Genomic DNA, 7,343 nt, shown 5'->3' with positions numbered 1-7,343 from the left:
TTTATTGGCAATGATTAAAAAGAATTCTAGGCCACGTGCAGTGGCTCACACCTGTAATCCCAGCACTTTGTGAGGCCAAAGCAGGAGAATTGCTTTTGGCTAGGAGTTTAAGACCAGCCTGGGCAACATAGTGAGACCTCATCTCTACAAAATGTTTTTTTAAAAAATTAGCTAGGAGTGGTGGCATACCTATAGTCCCAGCTGCTTGGGGGCTGAGGCAGAAGGATCCATTGAGACCAGAAGTTCAAGGTTGCAGCGAGTTAGGATCGTGCCACTGCACTCCAGCTTGGGCAACAGAGCAAGATCCCAACTCTTTAAAAAAAAAAAAATTGTAAGAGTTCTAAATTATAAAGAATTTAGCATTCTAAAACTTGAAAAAGAATTTTAATTCTAAAGGATTAAAAAGAATTTTGGTGGTATAGCAAAATGACTCTGCAAAGGAATGAGCTGCTAGAGCATATGAATAATAACTGTCCACTTAAACCACTTCCAGAAAATGAAAATAGTCATGGATATAAACATGGAAACAACGTCATGATAACCATTCTGTATTTACAAAATCAAACTTGTTCAACATGTTATTAGTTAAATAGGAGACATGTGTAGACATCAAAAATGATAATATAGACAGTTTTATTAAGAAGGATAGAATTTCATTATATATCAATAAGGTAAGACAATGGGTTACAAATAGTGCATAGCATTTAAGTCCATTTTATCATATATTTATTGACAGGTATATGCTCAAGAATAGAATAATATAAAATAGAAACTGCATATTTGAGTAGCAGAATTGCATCTGGCTTATTTTTGCTTCTCTATATCTTTGAAATTTTCAACATAGCATATATTTTCATAAAATTAAATTATCTAAAGTTAATTAACTTCTTTTTTAAAGCCATTACTTTGGTTTCTAGGCACGTTAAAACATTAGTTAATTGAAAATGCAAATGGAAGTCTGAGAACCTGCAGTTTGTAGGAAAGGCTAGTGGCCACTGCTGCAGTGGTTCTTGTCCCAGTGCACAGCAGAGATGGCGGCTTTGGTGCTCGCAGAACAAGTTGTAGTGTGTCATCCCCACATTTCTGGGGATCTGTAAGTCCTACCTGACTCATGGTGGGATGAGGAACCCACACTTGCCAAGGCTGAGGGGCAGGAGTGAACATGGTCCCCTTAGAAATTTAAACCTTCTCTCAGACGTGTACAGTGGAACTAAAGAAGACAAACAACTAAGAGTAATCTAAAATTGTGATTGGCTCACTAATAATCCTAGGACAAAATGAGAGATCATTAATCAAGAATAAGTGAAACTACTAGAAAGATGTCTTATATAAAGGCTTGGGCCGAATATGTGGCATAATGGGCTGCCAAGGACCCATATGGTTTTCTTACAAAAGATAGTTTGGACTTTACTCCACTGTTACCAGCAGGTGCTGTACTGTTTTGGAAATTGGCCAGGACGATTGAGGCCAGGAGCAATAGAAGAAACAAAAACATCAAGAAAATATTGCAAAAGCTAAACAACTATAAAAGGACTGAAAAAATGAGCAGGCTCTACAATCAAAGGAAAATAATTTGGAAAATTATGCAGCCTTGGAAAGACCTATTAAGATTTCTTCTTTCGATTTCATAACAGTCTTATTTAGCAAACAAAATCTGACCATATGGAAGAATTATGTTAGTTCTAACTTATTACTATAGCAACTTCTAAGCTTGGGTATAGAAGTTTGTTGGTATCTATTGACAATTCTTACAAATTAGCACTTATTATGGTACAAATTATTTATAACTGACTTAGTCATTTGCCATTTTGCAGCTTTTGTACTGAAATGAAAATATCTTTTGGAGAAAAATGACTTTTGATTATGAACTCTATTCAAATAATGGCTTAAAATGGGGTCCTGTTCTGGGTAAAGAAAATTAAGAATGTGAAAAGTCAGGATTGTCCTCTTTGAGGTGAAAAGTATGCTTTGGCTTAAAAGAGATACAGTACATTAATCACATATTTTATTATTATTGCGTATTTCTTGGAATAGAATCATTTCTGGGTTTATCAAAGCAAAGTAATATTAATCAATAAGTACATCTAATTGCTGCATTTTTCTGATTTTAGTCTTTCAGACAACTGGTAATTATCAAGACGTTCTGCATTTTTAAAACATAATTTTATAAAAAATTCTTTTATGTTGACTCTGTAGAATTTTGTCTACTAGATATAACAGTTTTTGTACCTAAAAGCACTGCCATTTTCTTAGAGATAACTTGTTGAGAAAAGTGACACTATTATTTAAAGCTTGCAATAAATATGCCAAACGCTGTAGTACCTTGGAACCAGTTTATTCTTTTTTTTTTTTTTTTTTTTTCTCCTTTTTTGAAACAGAAGTCTCGCTCTGTCGCCCAGGCTGGAGTGCAGTGGCGTGATCTCAGCTCACTATAAGCTCCACGTCCCGGGTTCACGCCATTCTCCTGCCTCAGCCTCCCGAGTAGCTGGGAACACAGGTGCCTGCCACCAAGCCCGGCTTTTTTTTTTTTTTTTTTTTTTGGATTTTTAGTAGAGACGGGGTTTCACCGTGTTAGCCAGGATGGTCTCGATCTTCTGACCTCGTGATCCACCTGCCTCAGCCTCCCAAAGTGCTGGGATTACAGGCGTGAGCCACTGCACCTGACCAAGAACCAGTTTATTCATATGCTAAGTACCACTGTGAAATAGAATGTCCTATCCCATAATTTGCTGATTATATAGATTCCACTTTTGGTTTTTTATCCCATTCTCTGTTTTAATTTATGTGGTAGTAATGTCCAATATTTTTTGATTGAATAGGTTCAAGGTGAAAATTAAGACTTCAAATGATGTTTCAAGAACTCTCAAAGAGTTAACAGTTAAGTCATACTTCATAAGTAGTAAAGAACGTCTTAAAGTTTAGAAAATTTCATTGGGCATAGTAGTAATTGGGTAAGAATAAATTATTTCAAAATAAAAATGTGCGATTACTAGAAGAGCTAAAGCATGCTTTTTTTGTTTTTTTGTTTTTTTTTGTTTTTTTTTTTTTTAGACGGAGTCTCGATCTGTCGCCAGGCTGGAGTACAGTGGCACAATCTTAACTCACTGCAACCTCAGCCTCCCGGGTTCAAGCGATTCTCCTACCTAAGCCTCCTGAGTAGCTGGGACTACAGGCATGCGCCACCACGCCCAGCTAATTTTTGTATTTTTAGTAGAGACAGGGTTTCACCATGTTGGCCAGGATAGTGTCGATCTCTTGACCTCGTGATCCACCTATCTCAGCTTCCCAAAGTGCTGCGATTACAGGCGCGAGCCACCATGCCCAACCTTAAGCATGTTTCTTTTAGCTGAGTAGTATAACTGGAGCTTCTTACTATTAAACCTGGCATTTATAAATACATGGTCCAGTAATTTTATCCACTGTCAGTATTTAATAACTGGTTAATGTTTTATGCACCTCTGATAATAAATTTTAAGTTACAAAAAGTTGTCCAACAGCTCTAATTTGAAAATGAAACTACGTATTAAAATAAATTTGATACTTTTTTATGAAGACCAAAAATTAGAAGAGAAACCTCTTAAAATGCCATAAATGTACATCTAGTAGTGAGCAAGAAGTCATATTTAGACTTCAGGAGGATTTTTATTAGCACATAAATATTATTTTTTAGAAAGACAATGTAACACTCTGAACATTTTTCTCAGGAAATGCAGAAACAAACCCTGAATCCCAGAACACCCAAAATAAGTTGGCATTTCAGATTCCAGTGGCATGTGATGGTTACTAGTTGTGCCTGCTTCCAAACTTACAGGGGCTCAGAACAAGAAACTTGGACTAGACTCCCAGACACCTGGGTTGGTCTTAGGGGTAGAGATTAGAGCCAGGCAATAATGTAGAGACATAGATTACAACCAGATTCTGAGCTAGCAAATACTTAAAGCCAATGTCCTTTAGTATTTTTTAATTGAAAGCGAGACAGAAGCTGCTTTTCTATTAGTCAGCTTTGTATCCTGCTTTATATTGAAAAAAAGGAATTTCATAAAGTTTAGCTTATTTTCAATTGTGTTATTCTACGCTGTCCTCACTATAAATAGACATCAAAAGTTAATCATACTAAGAACATGACAAGTGCATTCCTGAACTGCGTCCTTTGCATGAGCTTCTTATTCCCTCTATCTGGTCCACTTCTTCGAGATGACTGCACAGCAAACTCCCTCACTGCCTTCAGTTCTATGCTGAAATGTCACTTCCTCAAAGTTTGAACTAAAATGTCTCATTCAATACTTGAATGTTCTATTTTTCTGGTTTCAGGTTGAGAAAATCATTGCATTTTTTAGGTGATGCTTTTCGCTAGTTTTCTATCGTGATTTTTAAAAATTCTCAATCAGACAACCTTTGGGGAAGCATATTAAAGGGTTTAAAATTTAGATAATAAAATAGGTCATTTGTCTTCATTGAACAGAGACAATATCACAGTTACTATGTTTTCAGAATTGCAGCTGATTTTGGCTACCAAGCCATGTGACTCAGCTGAACAGGGACAACTTGTACCTGCTTGTCACAAAAATGCTGAAAATAATAATACTCTGACTTGGGCAAGTAGTTTTTTTTTTCTTCTCTTTTCTTTTTCTTTTTTCTTTTTTTTTTTAACTGTTTCTGGAATACTGTATTATTTAAATGTTTTATTATTATTATTACTATACCTTAAGTTCTAGGGTACATGTGCATAACGTGCAGGTTTGCTACATATGTATACTTGTGCCATGTTGGTGTGCTGCACCCATCAACTTGTCAGCACCCATCAACTCGTCACTTACATCAGGTATAACTCGCAATGCAATCCCTTCCCCCTCCCCTCTCCCCATAATAGGCCCCGGTGTGTGATGTTCCCCTTCCCGAGTCCAAGTGATCTCATTGTTCAGTTCCCACCTATGAGTGAGAACATGTGGTGTTTGGTTTTCTGTTCTTGTGATAGTTTGCTGAGAATTATGGTTTCCAGCTGCATCCGTGTCCCTACAAAGGACACAAACTCATCCTTTTTTATAGCTGCATAGTATTCTGTGGTGTATATGTGCCACATTTTCTTAATCCAGTCTGTCACTGATGGACATTTGGGTTGATTCCAAGTCTTTGCTATTGTGAATAGTGCCGCAATGAACATACGTGTGCATGTGTCTTTATAGCAGCATGATTTATAATCCTTTGGGTATATACCCAGTAATGGGATGGCTGGGTCACATGGTACTTCTAGTTCTAGATCCTTGAGGAATCGCCATACTGTTTTCCATAATGGTTGAACTAGTTTACAATCCCACCAACAGTGTAAAAGCGTTTCTATTTCTCCACATCCTCTCCAGCACCTGTTGTTTCCTGACTTTTTAATGATTGCCATTCTAAGTTGTGTGAGATGGTATCTCATTGTGGTTTTCATTTGCATTTCTCTGATAGCCAGTGATGACAAGCGTTTTTTCTTGTGTCTGTTGGCTCTACACATGTCTTCTTTTGAGAAATGTCTGTTCATATCCTTTGCCCACTTTTGGATGGGGTTGATTTTTTCTTGTAAATTTGTTTGAGTTCTTTGTAGGTTCCAGATATTAGCCCTTTGTCAGATGAGTAGATTGCAAAAATTTTCTCCCATTCTGTAGGTTGCCTGTTCACTCTGATGGTAGTTTCTTTTGCTGTGCAGAAACTCTTTAGTTTAATTAGATCCCATTTGTCAATTTTGGCTTTTGCTGCCGTTGCTTTTGGTGTTTTAGACATGAAGTCTTTGCCCATGCCTATGTCCTGAATGGTATTACCTAGGTTTTCTTCTAGGGTTTTTATGGTATTAGGTCTAACATTTAAGTCTCTAATCCATCTTGAATTAATTTTCATATAAGGAGTAAGGAAAGGATCCAGTTTCAGCTTTCTACTTATGGCTAGCCAATTTTCCCAGCACCATTTATTAAATAGGGAATCTTTTCCCCATTTCTTGTTTTTCTCAGGTTTGTCAAAGATCAGATGGCTGTAGATGTGTGGTATTATTTCTGAGGACTCTGTTCTGTTCCATTGGTCTATATCTCTGTTTTGGTACCAGTACCATGCTGTTTTGGTTACTGTGGCCTTGTAGTATAGTTTGAAGTCAGGTAGTGTGATGCCTCTGGCTTTGTTCTTTTGACTTAGGATTGTCTTGGAGATGCAGGCTCTTTTTTGGTTCCATATGAACTTTAAAGCAGTTTTTTTCCAATTCTGTGAAGAAACTCATTGGTAGCTTGATGGGGATGGCATTGAATCTATAAATTACCTTGGGCAGTATGGCCATTTTCACGATATTGATTCTCCCTATCCATGAGCATGGTATGTTCTTTCATTTGTTTGTGTCCTCTTTTATTTCACTGAGCAGTGGTTTGTAGTTCTCCTTGAAGAGGTCCTTTACATCCCTTGTAAGTTGGATTCCTAGGTATTTTATTCTCTTTGAAGCAATTGTGAATGGAAGTTCATTCCTGATTTGGCTCTCTGTTTGTCTTTTACTGGTGTATAAGAATGCTTGTGATTTTTGCACATTAATTTTGTATCCTGAGACTTTGCTGAAGTTGCTTATCCGCTTAAGGAGATTTTGGGCTGAGATGATGGGGTTTTCTAAATATACAATCATGTCATCTGCAAACAGGGACAATTTGACTTCTTCTTTTCCTAACTGAATACCCTTTATTTCTTTCTCTTGTCTGATTGCTCTAGCCAGAAATTCCAACACTATGTTGAATAGGAGTGGTGAGAGAGGGCATCCCTGTCTTGTGCCTGTTTTCAAAGGGAATGCTTCAGTTTTTGCCCATTCAGTATGATATTGGCTGTGGGTTTGTCATAAATAGCTCTTATTATTTTGAGATACATTCCATCAATACCGAATTTATTGAGAGTTTTTAGCATGAAGGGCTGTTGAATTTTGTCAAAGGCCTTTTCTGCATCTATTGAGATAATCAAGTGGTTTTTGCCTTTGTTTCTGTTTATGTGCTGGATTACGTTTACTGATTTGCGTATGTTGAACCAGCCTTGCATCCCAGGGATGAAGCCCACTTGATCATGGTGGATAAGCTTTTTGATGTGCTGCTGGATTTGGTTTGCCAATATTTTATTGAGGATTTCTGCATCGATGTTCATCAGAGATATTGGTCTAAAATTCTCTTTTTTTGTTGTGTCTCTGCCAGGCTTTGGTATCAGGATGATATTGGCCTCATAAAATGAGTTAGGGAGAATTCCCTCTTTTTCTATTGATTGTAATAGTTTCAAAAGGAATGGTACCAGCTCCTCCTTGTACGTCTGGTAGAATTCAGATGTGAATCCATCTGGTCCTGGACTTTTTTTGG

The 7,343-nt window shown here is 37.1% G+C and overlaps 1 pseudogene; it reads left to right on the top strand.

Moving 5' to 3' along the window:
• Positions 1-1,319: 1,319 nt before the first annotated feature.
• On the top strand, positions 1,320-1,537 carry LOC119622010 (small integral membrane protein 15-like; annotated as a pseudogene).
• Positions 1,538-7,343: the final 5,806 nt, after the last annotated feature.

Source organism: Chlorocebus sabaeus, chromosome X (genome assembly GCF_047675955.1).
Source record: "Chlorocebus sabaeus isolate Y175 chromosome X, mChlSab1.0.hap1, whole genome shotgun sequence".
In the NCBI taxonomy this organism is placed as follows: domain Eukaryota; kingdom Metazoa; phylum Chordata; class Mammalia; order Primates; family Cercopithecidae; genus Chlorocebus; species Chlorocebus sabaeus.
This window is presented reverse-complemented; position numbering and strand designations above follow the sequence as displayed.